The sequence below is a fragment of the Pongo abelii genome, chromosome 21, assembly GCF_028885655.2.
Source record: "Pongo abelii isolate AG06213 chromosome 21, NHGRI_mPonAbe1-v2.0_pri, whole genome shotgun sequence".
In the NCBI taxonomy this organism is placed as follows: domain Eukaryota; kingdom Metazoa; phylum Chordata; class Mammalia; order Primates; family Hominidae; genus Pongo; species Pongo abelii.
This window is the reverse complement of record NC_072006.2, coordinates 65082939-65101670: the sequence shown is the minus strand read 5'-3', so window position 1 is coordinate 65101670 and position 18732 is coordinate 65082939. Positions and strand designations below refer to the sequence as shown.

Below are 18732 nucleotides of genomic sequence, written 5' to 3'. Positions count from 1 at the left end.
AGGGATGGGGAAACATCAAATACTGTAGGGAAGGGCAGGCAGATAAGAAACTGAGGGAAGACCCTCAGTGAGGGAGCAGGGATCAGGGAGGTTCTCAATGATGTCAAGAGAATGGTTTCAGGTTGGGCGCAGGGGCTCACGCCTGCAATCTCAACACTTTGGGAGGCTGAGGTGGGCAGATCACCTGAGGTCAGGAGTTCAAGACCAGCCTGGCTAACATGGTGAAACTCTGCCTCTACTAAAAATACAAAAATTAGCTGGGCATGGTGGTGCATGTCTGTAGCCCCAGCTACTCAGGAGACTGAGGCAGGAGAATCGCTTGAACCTGGGAGGCAGAGGTTGCAGTGAGTCGAGATCATGGCACTGCACTCCAGCCTGGGAAAAAGAGTGAGACTCCGTCTCAAAAAAAAAAAAAAAAATGCTTTCAAGTGGCACCTACTGGAAGCAAAACCAAGTGCCAGGGAGTAACCAGGAGTGATCAGAGAGTCAGTGGTAAAGAAGGGTAAGTGGGGAGAATGGTGTTGGGATTAAAAGGAGCAAGAGAGATGGTGTTCTCTCAACTTTTCTCTGCGTCCTTTGCACTTGAGCATGGGACCAGTGAGGCAATCATCTCCTGGCTGGGGGTGGGGAGTCGCTGCAACAGTTAAGACCAGAAGCGCCACCTCTTCCTCCTTTTTTTTTGTCCTAAAGTAGTGATCTCATTGGCCACTTGTCTCTCATGGCTAAGCTACAAAATGGAAGAGGCTTGTTGGATCCAAAACGGATTTTGCAGGAGTAAAGAATAAATCTTAATTTTGTTAAGATGCTGATATTTCTGGTATGAATTGTTCTCATAAAGGGGGTGTATCTTTTAGAAAATTTACTTGAGCAAAGGAGAACTTATGGAAGAAATGGGAGGAAAGGCAAAATAATAATAATAATAATAATAATAATAATAATAACAATAATAATACTAAACCTGTGTCTGAAAGCACAGGAGGCAGAGCAGCGTCCAGACCCTGAGTGTCAGGAGGCACTGGAGGGTCTCGTCAGAGTGCAGCTGTTGGGATGAATCAGCCATGGTGTTTGTTCTTAGTTCTGCATCCCTTGACCCAAAAGTCCATATCCTGGAAGAAGCATCTGTTTGGCCTCATCTGAGCCCTGGGAACCGTCAGGCAAAGCATCAACTGCAACCTGGCTGTGCACAGAGGGTGATTGTCTTAAAGGAAGCCAGAAGCCTATTCACTGACCACTGCACATCCTGCTGGTGATGGAGGGAGCCTCCCGACAGGAGCATGGCAGAGGAAAAGACTGAGAAGAACTGAGAATATTTGCTTGGAGCTAAGTGGAAGTCCAAGGATGGTCTATTGTAAAGTAGAAGCAGATAGAAGGATGTCACAACCAATAACCTCTTTGTTTTTAGTAAGCAAGCAGGTGTAAACCAAAAATACAATTCTAAGGCCCCCAACCATTTGAATGGACATCTTCCTTAGCCAGGACTCTTTTGAAGTTTAACCTGAAAGACTGACTCAGGCCTTGATGGGAAGTGGGGGTGGGACATGCCTCATGATACATCAACGCAGACTTTAAGTCGGATAAGAAACATTTTATAACCTATTCTCTCTGAAGCCTGCTGCCTGGAGGCCTTATCTGCATTGGTAAAACTTTGGTCTCCACAACCTCTTATTGCAACCCGGACATTCTTTTCTATTGATCCCAGGTCACTGGAAAAATTCAACCAATTGTCAACCAGAAAATTTTAAAATCTACCTATAAGCTGGAAGCCACCCCCCACCTTCAAGTTGTCCCACCTTTCTGGACCAAACCAATGTACTTCTTAAATGTATTTGATTGAAGTCTTATGTCTCCCTAAAACATATAAAACCAAGCTGCACCCTGACCACCTTGGGCACATGTACTCATGATCTCCTGAGGGCTGTATCACAGGCCAGGGTCACTCATATTTGGCTCAGAAGAAATGTCTTCAAATATTTTACAGAGTTTGACTCTTTTCACCTACACAGGCAAATTTTTCTGTTGAGAGGGATGAGCCTGAAGGCGCATGACTGGGATAAAGAAAAGGCAGGAGGGCCGGGGAAGGCCCCCTCCTCCACACTGATGCTTCTGTTGTCTCTGTCTCAGTTTTGCTTCAAGCTCTATCTGCTGGCCTCCAGAACGACAGTGCCTGCATCAGGTAAGGTTTCCCAGAAACAGAGCCTGTGATGGGGATTCTTGTTCAAGAGGTTTATTGGGAAATTGTCTCTGGGAGAAGAAGACAGAAGGAGGCCAGAGAAGGCATGGAGAGGGGAAACGTTCTAAACTAGAATATGGCTCACTGGCAGCTCTGGGGCACAACTGAAACCACCTTTGCAAAAATTAAAACGGTGAGAAAATTATGACAGTGAAAGATATCTGATCTAATCAACCCTCATCTTGCGTTTAACTCCAAACTGCCCTTAGTCATTCCTGGGCTTGGGCAAAACTTACTTTGGGAAAAATTTAGTTTATAGTTTAAAGGATAATAGCCTTTCCCCAAAATGAAACCACCTTTATAAACCTCATGGAAGACCACCAGACTGGGAGGGTAAGAGGGGCCCGAATTCTGCTAAGATGTAGGCGTAGTGAAACAGTTGCCAGCCAGTGTTTCCGAGGTCAGAAGATTTGCACCTCCCCCAATTATTCCTATAGTTAGTGTCACTGTTTTAGAACCTAAGATTGGCCTTTTGAAATGTCTTTTACAGCTTTTGCATTTCTGACGACCAGTTGGCCCCACCCGGAGCTGTGACTCAAACGGTCCTGTGGCCCCACCCAAAAGTGGACTCAGCGCAGGAGGACCGATTTCCACATCCCATTGATTGCATCCCCAACCAATCAGCAGCACCCATTTCCTAGCCCCCTGCCCACCAAACTGTCCTTGAGAAACTCTAGCCTCTGATATTTTTGGAGGAGATTGATTTTGAGTAATAACTTCGTCTCCCACATAATGTGGCCAGCCTCGAATTGGCTACACTCTTTCTTGCAATGCCATGGTGTCAATGAATCGGTTTTGCCCGTGCAGTGAGCAGGAAGAACCCACGGGGTGATTACACAACTTCAACACAATTCTCACTCTGAGGCAGGGAGCAAGCATGATGTGAGTCATGTGTCATCAGGGTCTGGTGGGAGAGTGGAGGCTACAAGCAGCTCAGCATCCGGGAGCAAAAGGCTCCTGTGAGGCTGACTCAGCAGTGCTGACTCAGCAGTGCCGACTCAGCCTTCCTGAGTGGGTAGTCGGTGGCTGTGAGCTGTCAGGGGCCAATACTCAGCCATGGGGAATGGGCACATCTGCGGGGGAAGGGGTCTGGGCATGTGCCCACTGTATCTTCCATAGCAGCTGATCCCAAACTTGAGTGAGCTCAGGATCAACTGGAGGGCTTTTTAAAACAACACTGGGCCCACCCTCCACAATTCCCCACTCAGTAGTGATGGGGTGGAGCCCAAGAATTTGCATTTCCACTAAGTTTCCAGGGGCTGCTGCTGCTGCTCCTGAGCTATGCGCCACATTTTAAGACCACTGATCTACAAGGTAGATGCATCTGGTACTGGGAAATACCTGGACTTTGTATAAGACATAAAGTCATATCTGTGCCTGTGACTCACTTTGGCCTGAAGCATCCCCCCCACCTTCTTAACCAAATTCATGACATCATTTAGGTATCAGCTTAAGTATGCCTTTCCAGAGGAAAGCTTTTCAGACCTTTGCAAACCCCTTCGTGATGAATCTATACAGCTAATTGCAACTGTAATTGTATATTTACTTGGCATTATTTGATTCATAATTTGATTAAGTATTTGATTAAAGACTCTCTCCCACCACTCTGCCTGTGACGTGAGGATGGGCTGGTGTCCTTCTGCCCGTCATTGTACATCTAGAAGTTCAGAGTCTGTGGAGGAGCCCAGGATTTGGCTGGAGCCAGCCTGCCTGGGTTCATTCCCACCCTCCCCACAACCACCACATAATTGGAGCAAATTATTTCCGTTTTTCTTATTTCATTCCATTTCAAATTATTTTGTCATTGCAAATAAATGCAAATTATTTCTAATTATATTATTCATTGTTTCAGTGGTCTCACTTGCAAAATGGAAATAAGAACCTACTTCAAAGGGTTGCCAAGAGTAGGTAGTGAGTTGGTGGCTAGAGGGTGCTTGGATGCTGCCTGGCACAGAGTGGGTGGAGGTCTGTGTTCGCCATCCTATTGTCTAGCACAGTGAACATTTATTAAATATTTGTTGATGAGTGAATCAATAATGTTATAAGGGAAATACTTGTTTAAACAATAAAAAAAACAAATCCTTCCTTAAATCATGTCAATTACACAGATTTCCCAACTGAAGCCATGGGTTCAGTACCTGGGACATTCCTAGTCCCTGGGGCAAAACAATGTCAGTTTCTTACTGCTATCCTTAAAAGATAACCATGTATGGAAAACTAACATTAAGCTACAGAAAAAAATTCAGCTAACAAATATTAAGTCAGTGTTCCAAGGGGTTTCTTGAGAATAAAAGTGATGAAATGGAGCTTCTACCCTCAAGAGAGACCCACAGGAGTTTGAAACTAATGGGCCACTTCCCCCTCACCTCTTCCTCCACATTCCCTCTTCTTTATTATGGAAATTTACCATTTTTCAATGTATTCAGATTCTGGGTTATTCCCTGAGCCTCCCTAAAAATTGTTTTCTCTTCCCCTTTCAACCGCCAACAATGGAAAGAGGCCTCTGGCCCCAGGATGTCCCAGCATTTGGTTAGGTCTGGCTGATGTCGACCTGAAACTCCATTATTTCACTGGTTTCAGAACCTCCCTCTGGCAGCTCCCAGATGAGATTAACACCTCCTGTAGCTCCTGGGTCTCTGCAGGAAGTTCTCCTGTTCTGCTCATATCTTCTTTGAGCAGGATTTGAGTCATTTTTCCATCCTGGAGGCTGTTCTGCCAGAGTTCCCTGCATCCACCCTAAAGTGGAGCCATTTGCGACTCAGCAGGGCGCTTCTGTGGGGTCGGAGCCCTGCAGGTGGTCCTAGTTCTGGAAGCGATCAATGCTCATGTTAAGGTCCTGCAGTGTCACCACGCCTCTGTGGCAGCCCCTTTCAGAAGTTTGCATTGCCTTTGCTTCAGGTTCACTCTCCACAGGTTGTCAAGTTTGCCTGTCCTGTGCTTTGGCTTGTCATTCTATATACCCTTAATAAGTCTCCTTGTTGAAGTCATCCCAGCTTTTCGGGCTGTAGTTGTTTTATTTGGGTTTTGATCACGATCTATCGACAAAGTCATGGCCATTTTTCTTGGCTGGCATCACCCACGGATAGTGATGTGGTTCAAGATGGGAACTGTGTTCACTTCCAGGGGCTGCCATAACAAATCACCGCAAAGTTGGTGCCTTCAAAGAACAGGTTCTTTGGTGCCAAAGAACAGGAATGTCTTCTCTGGAGGGCAGAAGTTCCAAATCAAGGAACTTAATGGAAGATATTTTGATCCAATGAAAGGAATTCTCATTTCTTCTGCTGGGAGACAGCTTCTTCCAGGAGAGGTCCTCTATGAGTCTGCATCTTCCCCTTTTTTGTCTTTTATGTGAAAATAAATACAATTCAAAAGCTGTTGGAATCCCCAGAAACACTTTAAGCCTTGACAGAGATGTGACTGTGAGCTCAGTCACATATGGACACAACTTCTGTTCTCAGATTATAGATTAACTCGCTTTCTTATTTTTCTTGTTCTGTACAATGACTAGAAAGAATTAAATGACGTCAAGGACAGAAACCTCCTGCCTTTTAAATTAATGACACTTTTATCGATTAACTTCCCCTTGCTGTCCTGCTTTGCTTAGACCAGATGACAGAAAACCCATGACTATCATACCCTCTGTAAGAAATGTTAAATGCACCCTTTCCCAAAAGAAACACTGCCTATAACCAACCAAATTGCTGTAACTATGCACCAACCTTGTATGAATGAGTTTTCATCCTGCTAAAAAACTCCTCTGTCTCTGCTGCTGTAAGTGAAATCTTCACTTCCCTACTTGGGCAGGCTGACTCCATTCCTTTGGAGCTGGTGTTTCTCAGGGGGGTGAGTTGGCAGCCTCACACCAATTTATGCTGGAGTAAACTCGCTTTAAATTAGATTCTGACCCTTTTGACTATTTCAGATTGACATGTGTCAGCACATTTGTCCTTGGATTTAGTGTCTGTCAGGCCTCTGAGCCCGAGCTAAGCCGTCATATCCCCTGTGACCTGCGTGTATACATCCAGATGGCCTGAAGTAACTGAAGAATCACAAAAGAAGTGAAAATGGCCTGTTCCTGCTTTAACTGATGACATTACCTTGTGAAATTCCTTCTCCTCACTCATTCTGGTTAAAAAGCTCCCCCACTGAGCACCTTGTGTCTCCAGCCCCTGCCCACCAGAGAACAACCCCCTTTCACTGTAATTTTCCTTTACCTACCCAAATCCTATAAAACAGCCCTACCCCTATCGCCCTTCGCTGACTCTCTTTTTGGACTCAGCCCGCCTGCACCCAGGTGAAATAAACAGCCTTATTGCTCACACAAAGCCTGTTTGGTGGTCTCTTTACATGGACACGAGTGAAAATGTCCACTCAGATAACCCAGTGGGATCTCATTTCACGATTCTTATCTTAATTATATCCTCAAGGACCCCTTTTCCAAATAAGGCATAATTCACAGATTCCAAGGGTTATAAGGTGGACATATCTTTCTGGGGCCATAATTCAACCAACTACAGGGCCCAAGACAAGATTGGTGTCCTTGTTACACCAAAGTACAGGCTGGAATAGTTAGGGACTACATCTAACATTTCAATGAGATTTAATTTTTCCTAGAAATGTTATAATTCTCCTTTGATCGCTTTCTCAATTGGCTTGTAGTCATAGGATGTAATTATAAATAAACGGAACAAGTTTTTCTTTTTAAAGATGCTGCCAAAATGCACATATAAATGAGTAATGTTGGAATGTTCTCCAACGATTCCAAATCACTTTTGGATTATCCTTGGAACCATTTTTTAATTTATATTAGACATATCAGAATTAGTATTTTAGAGCCATACCTTTTATTCAAATTATTCTGACTCTGAGCTTCTTCCTGCATAACTAACATTATTGTGTCTCTTGTGTATATCCTAGAATTGTACTTTAAATAGAGTTAATGCATGATTTGCAAAATATTGCCATGATAAGCTTCCCTTTGCCATATGATCAAGGCTAAGACATCACTAAGAAGTTTTATCATCTCTGCAAGGCTATCCAATGTTGAGACAACAGTTACTGAGACCATCTTTTCTTTTGGATCTTTTGACTACATTTTACCTGTGTTTTCTAAGGATATTTTAATAGGTTTCATCAGTGATTTTTTTTTCCATTGTACAATATTTGAAAATCATTCCTTCCTGAAGCTCTGATTCTGAAATATATTTACTGTCTGTTTGACTTGGACTGTGTACATTTAACTTGAGCTTCAAGAAGGACAGCTGTCTCACTTTAAGCTGCTTGTTAGTTCTAGTGTTTGGTGAACATTTGCCAAAATATATAAGAACATTCTTAGCAGAACTGGCACGGGGTGCAGGCTTGCTTCTGCTTACTGGTGAAGCCTGTCCATTGGGGGTGCAGTGGGCACCACCCTGAATGGTTCATCTCAGCTCAGCAAGAAACAGTGCTAGTTGCTCCTGATGAGTAGAACCAGCAACAAAACTAAGAGGGTCGAAGTCAGTCCCAGGAAAGGCTCACTGCATTGTTACTTAAATGCCATAACTGTTTTTATTTATTTGTTTATTTATTTTGAGACAGAGTTTGGCTCTTGTCACCCAGGCTGGAGTGCAATGGGGTGATCTTGGCCCACTGCAACCTCCGCCTCCTGGATTCAAGTGATTCTCCTGCTTCAGCCTCCCGAATAACTGGGATTACAGATGCTGGCCACCACACCCAGCTAATTTTTTTTTTTATTTTTTACTAGAGACAGGGTTTCACCATGTTGGCCAGGCTGGTCTCAAACTCCTGAACTCAAGTGATCTGCCCACCTCAGCCTCCTAAAGTGCTGGGATTACAGGTGTGAACCACTGCTCCTGGCCCCATAACTGTTTTTAAAACACAAATATTCCCAGATTAGATAGCCTCCCTACTCCAAAAAAATCAACTTCATATCACAAAAGAATTTGGCAGAGGAGGGAGAATCTCTTGGGGCCAGGAGTTTGAGACTAACTTGGGCAACAGAGTGAGACTTCCTCTTTCTGAAAAAAAAAAAAAAGGAGAAGAATTGAAAGTAAAAGGATGGAATTATTTATAGCATTGACCAGAGATACATTCTCTCACTTTTGAGCATAGATCCAGAAACCTAAATTAAATATCAGCAAGCTGAATGTTCCCACACATGTGTGCGCACACACACACTATTAAATCATAAGACAGGCATTGTTCACTTATTTCTTGTTTTGATATTAAGAAATCTATTAATGTAATTCAACACACTAGTAACTTAAAGAATAGTCATGTCAACATACACAAAATTATGTCACTAAATTCAACATCCAAATAAATATAATCATTTTAAAACCCTCCTAGCAAAATCAGAATAAAAGGAACTTTATTAACATGATAAAATGATTTACAAGCAACATCAAAGCAAAATGCCTGGCTTATTATTCACTATATTGAAAATAAAAACCCATGGGAATTAAATCAGGGATTTAAAAAACAGGTTCCTGCAAAAAAAAAATGGGGAGCCCAGAAAGACCCCACACACGAGGCACCGAAGTGCCCTGTACAAAATCTGAGAAATGATAGGACATTCTGCCAATGTTGCTACTATACCTGCCTGCCTATTTGAAATATGCACCATCAGATGCTTTTCTTTCATACGTAGAAGTAAATTATATGCCCCATATGCTTTTCTTCATATGCAAAAGTAAATCCAAAGTTGACTACAGACTTCAATGCAAAAAGGTAAAACAATAAAACTCTTAGAATAGATTATAAAAGACTGTTTTATGATTCTGAATAGAGAAAAATGTCTTGAAATAGACTCAAAGGTACAAACCACAATGGAAACAACTGATAGATGTACCACATTTAAATTTAAAACAACTGTAAAATACAAGATACCTTAAAGCTAAAGACAGCTAGAAACTGAGACTACACGTGGACGATGCACATAACTGATGAAGGATGAGTGTGGAGCACTTATAGAGCAAGGTTCTGCTCTAAACAAGAGCTGTGGATGGACAATTCAGAGAACAGGAGCCCAGGTGAGCATTCAACAGAACAAGATGATCAAACTTGCCAGTAATTAAGAAAGCGCAAATCAAAATCACAAAGATAGACCCTTTCTCATTATCCATTAGAACAGCAAAACATTTGTGTTTTATGGGAAGAATGGCTGAAGATGTGGAAAATGGAACATCTATAGGCTGGCAGGACTGCAATCGGAAGTAGAGAACAATTTGGCAAAATCTGGTAAAAGATGCTGGTACATGGATACCTTTTGTTCCATAAATTCAACTCCTAGACAAATAGATGACAGTGCTTGCTTCCAAACCTAAAAAGACAAAAGTCCCTTCCTGCATTGTTTGCAATGACCATAAAGTGGAAACAATCTAATAGTCCATGAGTAGGAAGATACAAGACTGGCATCCTTATCTCACCAAAGTACATGCTGGCATACTTAGCTACTACAGCTGAGATTTCAACGAGATTTAATTTTTCATAGAAAGGTTTTAATTTTCCTTTGATCACTTTCTTAATTGGCTTATAGTTGTAGGATGTGATTATAAATAATTACAATGGCTTGGAATTATGAGGAGTTTGAGACCAGCCTGGGCAACATTGCTCAACAAAGATTGACCCACAGGATAGAAGAGAATACAGTGGCTAAGAGAGATAAGCTGCAGCTACACATACCAACGTGGATGGATCTCAGAGGTTAATGCCATGTGGAAAAAAGAGAAAGTTCCTGGATCATGTGAGCAATATGATATCATTTGTGTAATATTTGAGAATATATGAAATATGCTGTATATTGCTATGAACACTTACATGTAAAAGAATATATTCAAAAACCAAGCATCGACATGGTACTCCCTGTCATGACAGCCTGCCCTCTGGTGACAGAAAGAGGGAGGGAGAGGGGAGAGAAAGACAGGGAGTATGGAAGGACATCTCCAAATAGGAAAAAAATACTGAAGCAAAGATAGCAAAGATCTGGTGTATTTAGTGGACACATGTAGTCATGTGGCATCTTAGACAGCACTTAAAGCTGCCCATGCGTCGTCTCAGAGAAGGCGGATTTGAGGCTGAATCACACCTTCCTCCTTCTTGTAGGCTTCAGTAGAGTAGATGTGAGAATGTGAACTTAGAATCTGGAGGGCCCTAGTCTCTTGGCTTAAATTGTCATAGTTGGACCCTTGGGTCACCAACTGAAAGCCACACAGGCCAGCGGGGAAGACCCTATGGGCCGCTGATCCCGCAGTCATACCAGCTCCTTGTCCTCCTATTCCTCTCTCTAAGGAAAAAAGAATGCCTTCCCAGTTTTCCTTGCAGCTAGAGGTAGCTTGTGGATTCAGAACTGGCCAAGGGGGAAAATGTCTGGGTACTTCTAGGAAAGGCAGGAAGAGAGAAGATGCAGGCAAAGAAGGAACTTTTCTCCAGCCTCCCAGGCTGGATAAATGGCTGCTGAACTTCTCTATTCTCATCCATATAAACTCTTGTGTAATGTAAAAGAGAGAAGAAGAGATTTACAGAGAGTGCAGAGTTCCCCAACTCACCCTGGCTCCCTCCTTCCTTACATCCTAAGTAGGAGAAATAATCTCTCTAGTGATTGTTATGAAAAACCATCTTCATTAATACATTCAATTTAGGTTAAAAAAGGCAATTTACTAGAGACTTACTGAGATGAACATAGAACACAAGTCTCCCACTGAGGAGCAAGTGGACATGCTGCCAAAAATACCCTCAACCCCCATCTCCCAGGTTCCTTTCCTCAGCACAGATTCTAGGGACAAAGGACCTGGCCCAGCTTGGTCCACATTTCCGACACTCATCTCTAACAATGGATGCATTCGTGTCACGTGATACAACCTTGGCCACCGGCAGCTTTGAGTCACGGGGTTCAGCTCAAGAGAAGAGAGCTAGATGGACACTCTCCACAAGGTCCACTGCAGAACAGACTCTGAGATTTTTTTTTTTATTTCTAGAGTGCAATGTCCCGATCTTGGCTCACTGCAACCTCTGCCTCCCGGTTTCAAGCGATTCTTCTGCCTCAGCCTCCCAAGTAGCTGGGACTACAGGAGCCTGCCACCACGCCTGGCTGATTTTTTAATTTCTAGTAGAGATGGGGTTTCACCATGTTGTCCAGGCTGGTCTTCAACTCCTGACCTCAGGTGATCCACCCGCCTCGGCCTCCCGAAGTGCTGGGATTACAGGCATGAGCCACCGCACCCGGCCAAATCTTCGATTTTTATTTTGAGAAACTCACAGGGCTTCATGCATTCCCTGTTCCTTTTCCCTCCTCCAGACCTCCCTGGGGACTGCTTTTATGATATTCAGCATGAGGGTCAAAGCAGGTTCATCAGCCCAGTGTGGTTGAGCTGATTGTTATTAATTATGAATAAAACAATTAGAAAACTATTAGCAGTATACAAGGTTATATTTTGCCCTGACATTGTAAAAGGCTACTCCCAAAATCCACTTTAAACAGCAATATTTTTGCTTCACTTTCATTGTTAAATACTTTTTCCCCTTATCTTTAACCTCGACATTATTAAAACTGCACCAGGAATCTATTTAAAAAATCTCACTGTGACATTTCAGCAGAAAAATGACCTTACCGTTTTATAGGTGCTGCAATCATTTGGCAGGATACAACAATTTTTTTTCCTCCTCCAGTAAATCAACATTCTAGAAGATGCTTGTTTAAAACTCTTTATTCCATTGTCATTTGTAAGTGGGCTAGCACTTCCAATCGCAGAAAATGAAGAATGGCTAAATTGCAAACAATTTCTGTGTCCATGCTTCTTGCAAACTGTCTTTCATCTTGATCATGCTTCACATTTCATCTCCAAGGTGAGCTGAAGTCTTTGCAGGGTTCAGAACTGTGTCTTACGTGCCGAGGAATACAACAGATTCTACAAGCTAATGAATATAGTTTAAAAGTTGACTGTGTATGATTGCAGACATAAATCAAACTTTTTCCAAGTGATTTTTTTTTTGCTTGCTGTTTTCTCACATTGCCTCTCAAATAATAGAAAAAGAGCTTGTAGAATCTTTTTGTCCACATTAGAAAACAACAAGCAATTTCTCTGCAGCTGCCCTTAGGAGGCACCTGGTGGGAGTGTGGGGAGTGAGAAGGTGATGCAGGAGCTGGTCCCCTGGCGATGCTCCTGACAATGATGACAGTGCAGCAGGGGCGGGGGTGGTATTTGCAAAAGATGTAGCAACCATCCATTTAGGGCTGATTTTTTTTTTCTTTTTGTACCATGCTGGTCACTGGTCACTTTGCTCACATTATTTTCTTTAATTCTCACACCAGCGAAATGGAGTATACTAAGAGGACTACTACTACTACTGTTATTATTATTATTACCATACTGTTATTATTATTACCATCTCCATTGTCTAGAGAAGAAAAGTAGGCTCAGAAAATGGACACACACGGCAATGTGTCCATCTCAGGGTATGGAAATCACAAACACTGTTCTTCACTTAGAATGTTCAACAAAATAGTTATTTTTTAGTCCTGTGATTCGAAAGTGAGGATACCTGATTGTGGTTAATCACCTTGTGAAAGTATGGCAGGGAAAGAAGAACCATGGATGGAGGCAGCTAAGTACAAAACCAGCCCCTGATAAGGAAACAGAAGCACATTTATTTTAAATATTTCACATTTATCGTACATTTTTCATGGGTGTGGAAGGCGTTCTAACCATTTCCCTGCTCTCACCTTCAGCGTTCAGTCAATATTTTCCAAGTAGTTATTGAGCCCCAACTTGACTTTAGACCCTCAGTGGCACTGTGGGCACAGCTCTGCAGGAGGCACTGCAGAGCTTACTAATGAACAGGTAGAGAAATCATCACAGGGAGCTTGTGGGGCAGATCTGTACACTGAACATGTCCCCTCCAGGGTCTGTAGCTGCTGGGCACAGAGGCAGACCCCAGACCAGCCTGAGCCCATTGAGATCTGTCTCCGGGATGGAACAGTGGAAACGTGAGATCAATGAGACTTGAAGAAGCCACGTGGTCACAAAACTTCATCAGGACTCGAGGCACTGCCCGGACCTGCCAATGGTACCCACACGCTGGGAATTATAGGGGAAGGAAAGATGACTAGGAGGCGGGACCTGGGACCAGCAGGGAGGGGGACAAGTAGAAATTCCTGACTTTCTAGTGGCAGCACCCTATGGGCCTGATTCTCACTTTCTATAAGCCACCTTTCCCCCCGTTTTCTCGAACTAATTAGGGTGGGTTTCTGCCTTGTCTAAATAGGAAAAAACCTCTGTTATTGCAGAAGGGCTAGTCAGTATAAATTGTTGTTGTTGTTGCTGCTTTAATGGCAAACCTACTTAGTTTTTTTCTTTTCTTTTGCCCTCAGCAACTCACCTAACTTGTGCTGAGGAAGGATCTACTGTGAAATAAACACCAAGCCAGACACCAGAGGAGACAAAGATGGATAAGGTCAAGTTCCCACCCTGGAGGTCTAGACCCAAGTTGGAGGAGATGGGCAGGTAGACAAGCACAAGAGATCAGGTACAGTGAGGGAGTGAAGATGGATGGGACGTGGAGGGCAGCCCCCAGGAGGAAGTCCCTCGAGGGCTGCAGGCAGGATCCAAGTGCACTGCTGTGGCGGCCGAGGCCTCCCAACAGCAAACCCAAGGGCTGCAGGATCGGAGCGCACTGCTGTGGCAGCTGAGGCCTCCCAGCAGCAAACAGGAAAGCCACAGAGCACTCCCGAGGCAGAGCAGATCAGGCTTCTGGATCCCAGTTCATTAGGAGAAACAAGCAGAAGCTGATGCCAGAAAATATTTTTAAACGTGTGTTTGGCCAATCCCATAATAGTCTCCCGTGTCCCCTTGTCATCTTGCATTTTCAGGGCTGTGCTTAAATATTTCCTTATCACAGAGGCCTATCCTGACAAACTATTAACAGGGCCTCCTTCTCCACCCTCACATTTGCTCTCTATCCCTGAACAACGCTTTAGCTTTCTCCCCAGTGTCCATCCTACCTACCGGGCATAAGGAATTGTTTACCATCTCTCCCTGTAACAAACAGTGCCCTCCTCACCAGCCAGGTGCCCTTTCACTCCTTGCTGTCTCCACAGTGCCTAGAACTGTGCCTGTGTCAACAAATACTTGCAGAATCAGTGAATGCATCAAAGAAAACAGCATCCTCGTGAACTCACTGACAATGGGCGAATCTCAGCCATGACAGGGAAATAGTTCCTCATATCTCACCAGCCACCCAGCAGCAGCCAGTATGTCATCTATGTGGGCCTGCAGCTAATGATCCACATTCAGAATTTTATGTCATGCCCACACAGCCTTGCAAGCGGGGACGAGAGTCCTCATTCCCAGGGGAGTGTTTAAGGCTCAACAGGATTGAGTGACTTGCTCAAGAATTGCTCGTGGAGGCTGGGCGCGGTGGCTCACACCTGTAATCCCAGCACTTTGACATTCAGAGGTGGGTGGATCACCTGAAGTCAGGAGTTTGAGACCAGCCTGACCAACATGGTGAAACCCTGCCTCTACTAAAAATACAAAATTAACCAGGCGTGGTGGTGCATGCCTGTAATCCCAGCTACTTGGGAGGCTGAGGCAGGAGAATTGCTTGAATCTGGGAGGCGGAAGTTGCAGTGCGCTGAGATCGTGCCATTGCACTCCAGGTTGGGTGACAAGAGTAAAACTCCATCTCAAAAAAAAAAAAAAAAAAAAAAAAAGAATTGCTCATGATTTCCCAAGACCACATGGTCTGTAACAGAAACAGAATTTGAATCCAGGTCCAGTGGATTTCAAAATATGACCCCGAAGCTCTTCCTTCTCCACCTGGAGAGGAGATGTTAACTAAGTTTAAGAGGAGTTCGTAATTTCAGGAATGGTTCCCAAGGATTCAAGTTGCTTTCCTGTCTCCTTCCCTCTCTGTGACAGGACCGCGGTTCCAGATATCCACAGATTCTGAGGACTCACACCCAGTGGTCTCTGGAGGCGCCTCTGTCTCTCCCGCCACCAGCATGGCTGGCATTTGAAAAGGCAGTCGCAATTAAACTAAACTGAAGTGCTGTTTTTTTATTATTATTATTTTCTATGGTTAACAGATTTGATTGAGAAGTCAATTCATATTTGTAATCTTTTAGAAATGAACTAAATTCTGTGTAAAGATTTGATTGACACTTCTGCAGGCCAGTTCTCCAGACACATCATGCAAGACCCAAGTGTTCACTTGCTCTGATCTCTTTGTATATTGGGTTTCTTGAAAACATAACAGCAGCAAACTCCAAAGACTAAAGATACAGGCAATGTTATTAAGATCTTTTCCCCTTGATGCTAGCTAGATAGGTTACTGTTTTCTCTTTAAAAAAAAATCTATCTGTCTATGTTATATTATTTCAAATAGTCTTTGAAAAATATAATTTCTGGGAAAGGTTTTGTTTTGGTTTGGGTTTTGCCTTGAGGAACAGGGAGCTGCTAATTCTCAACCACGGCTAGGGCGCCCATCAACTGTGAAGTGGACAGGAGGCTCCTCCACGCCCCCTTTTCCCTCACTGTGGTCACCTCCTATGCCTCCTGCTGACCTCTGACATTCTCCTGACAACACATGCAAGAGCCTCTCGGTGACCCTCAACCACCGTCTACCAGTCTAAGGAATTGTTCAGGCCCTAATGGTTTCCTACTCCTAACCACCTAATTAACCTTCTGTTGGTTAAGGTTCTCTCAGCCAATGTTCTAGACTTATTTTTCTCCCCGGAGAGCGAGTGTGTACAGTGGTGTGAAGGATATGACCATATGTTCAAAACAAATAGGCATATTAGAAGCATTGTTGCCTGAGAAACATAGGGCAATGTGTTTTTCCACTTGATTATATTTTTCCATAAATACAATTTTAACATGTTTTTCTTCTAGGCTTAAATATAAAATCCTATCTAGTTTACCCTTTAGCTTTCCTTAAAGCCAAAAAATAGACTATATAAAGCACACACAGACACAGACACCCACACACACAAAATATATATATATATTTCTATATGTTGAGCTATCCTTAGAGGATAGATTCCCTAAAGGGTAATTATTAGTTAAAGGGCATAAGGGTTTACATATTTCATAAAATACATTGACACACTCATATACTGCATGTGGAGATGTAAAATGCTACAGCCACTTTGAAAAATAGTTCAGCAATTTCTTGTAAAAGTGAACATGCAGCTACCATACAACACAGCAATTGTACTCTTGGACATTTATCCCAGGTTTACATAAAATCCTCTACATGAATGTTCATAACAGCTTCATTTGTAATAGCCAAAAAGTGGAAACAACCTAGATCTCCTTCAGGAGATGAAAGTTTAAACAAACTGCAGTGCAATCCATCTTGTGGAATATTACTCAGCAATCAAAAGGAACAAGCAATTGATACAAACAAGAATTGAGAGGAATCTCAAGGGAATTATGTTGTGTGAAAAAAGAGTCTCAAAAGATGGCATACTGTATTTCCATTTACATAACATTCTTAAAGTGATAACATTTGGAGATGGAGAACAGATTTGTGGTCACATGGATGAGGTTTGGGGGAGGACGTGGGTGTGGCTGTAGGAGGACAGAATAAAGGATTCTTGTGTTGATGAAAATGTTCTATGTCTTGACTGTACTAATGCCAATATCCTCATTGTGAGTTTGTACCATAGTTCTGCAAGGTATTATAATTGGGGGAAACTGGGTAGAGTATGTATGATCACTTTGCATTATTTCTTATAAACATGCGAATCTACAATTATCTCAAAATAAGAGTTTAATTAAAAATGCATTGACAAATTGTTTTCTGAAAGGAGATAGCAAGTTTTCTTGCCAAACAACAATGGAGAAGACAAACTTAAGACTAACTCAAACTGTTTAATCTTGAAGGAAGGACACCTGTGTTCATCCATTGAAGAGCATGTTCCAAAACATGCCATTGGAAGTAAGAACCAGCTTTAACCAGAGAAATAGCATTATTTCCTAATGGTCTCAATTCTCCTTAACTGCTAAAGTTAATTCAAATTAAGTGTTAATGTTTGATCTGAAAAAAGAGTGTTATCTCTTCCAGGTATTATTTGCATTTACTTGTAAAATGTAAAGTCAACCCAAGAGAGTGTTTTTGTGGAACCACAGGGAGGGAAAAGGATCTCCTTCTTCAATGCCTCTGAAAGCCCACAGAGATGGCATCCTCTGCTGCAAACCCACCCTCCATGTAAATTCGGCCGCACTGAATCCAGTGTTGGTCAGAACCACTCCGAGTCCAACTAGAGGGCCACCTAACCGAGGCTGTCGCTGGGATTTGTGTTTCCTGTGACTTAGATTTATGTATGCAATGTGGTTTTTCCCATGTTGCTGCTGCCTTCATTCCTGACTCATAGGCTGGTGTTGGATTGTGAGGATCAGGGTTGGAGCTGGTGCTTTGATTGTCTTTGATGTTTTCAAAGGCGTGAAAGGCTGTCATCTTTTCAAGTGGCACTCAGCTCCAGGTAAAGAATGTCTCTGATTTCTAGAGTGTCTCTCAGAGGCAATTATATCCTGATTGACCTGTTTGACATTAAAATGTCTCCAACATGTGCTCCCGTATTGGGAAATGAAGATCTTATTTCTGTTCTTCTACTCAAGTCTGTCTCCTTTGAGAGTTCACCAGAGTTCTAAACTTTGGGGATGGAAAGCACCAGATTGTTGGAGTACTTTTTTTTTTTCCTGTACAACTGACATTTTAAAAATCAATATTTTAAGCCTAACACGGAGAACATGGAGTCGGGCATTTATTGCAGCAATGATGTGATAAATAGCCAGTTAGTCCTGGGTACAGTGACAGGCACCAAGGATTCAAAGGTGGACAAAGATATGGACCCTGCCCGCAGAGGGCTTATCATCTGGCTTATGAGTGGTGTCAGCAGTGGTTGGGGAAGGAGAACACAAGGAGACAGATAATACAGTCCACAATGGAATGCATGGGACACTGAAGGGGTCATAGTCCCACATCCTTGACATGAAGAGGTACTGTCTTAAGACATCATTCATGTGTGAAAATGTTGCTTCTTTAAAAATGAATATATGGATGAAGCTGGACACCATCATCCTCAGCAAACTAACACAGGAAACCAAACACCACATATTCTCACTCGTAAGTGGGAGCTGAACAATGAGAACACATGGACACAGGGAGGGGAACATCACACACCAAGGCCTGTTGGGGGGTGGGGGCTAAGGGGAGGGATAACATTAGGACAAATACCTAATGCATGCGGGGCTTAAAACCTAGATGACAGGTTGATAAGTACAGCAAACCACCATGGCACATGTATACCTATGTAACAAACCTGCACATTCTGCACATGTATCCCAGAACTTAAAGGAGAAACGGGGTTTCTCCATGTTGGTCAGGCTGGTCTCGAACTCCCGACTTCAGGTGATCCACCCGTCTCAGCCTCCCAAAGTGCTGAGATTACAGGTGTGAGTCACCACACCTGGCCAAAACACAGAATTTTAACAAATGTT

The 18732-nt window shown here is 43.0% G+C and overlaps 1 long non-coding RNA gene across 1 annotated transcript in view; it reads left to right on the top strand.

The window, feature by feature from the left end:
* LOC129052296 (uncharacterized) overlaps positions 1–15279 on the top strand; it is a 62733-nt gene extending 47454 nt beyond the window's left edge. The window contains exons 2-4 of the long non-coding RNA XR_008517273.1: positions 13131–13294; positions 13599–13753; positions 15148–15279. This is a non-coding gene — a long non-coding RNA (uncharacterized LOC129052296). The remainder of the gene's footprint in view (positions 1–13130; positions 13295–13598; positions 13754–15147) is intronic.
* Positions 15280–18732: the final 3453 nt, after the last annotated feature.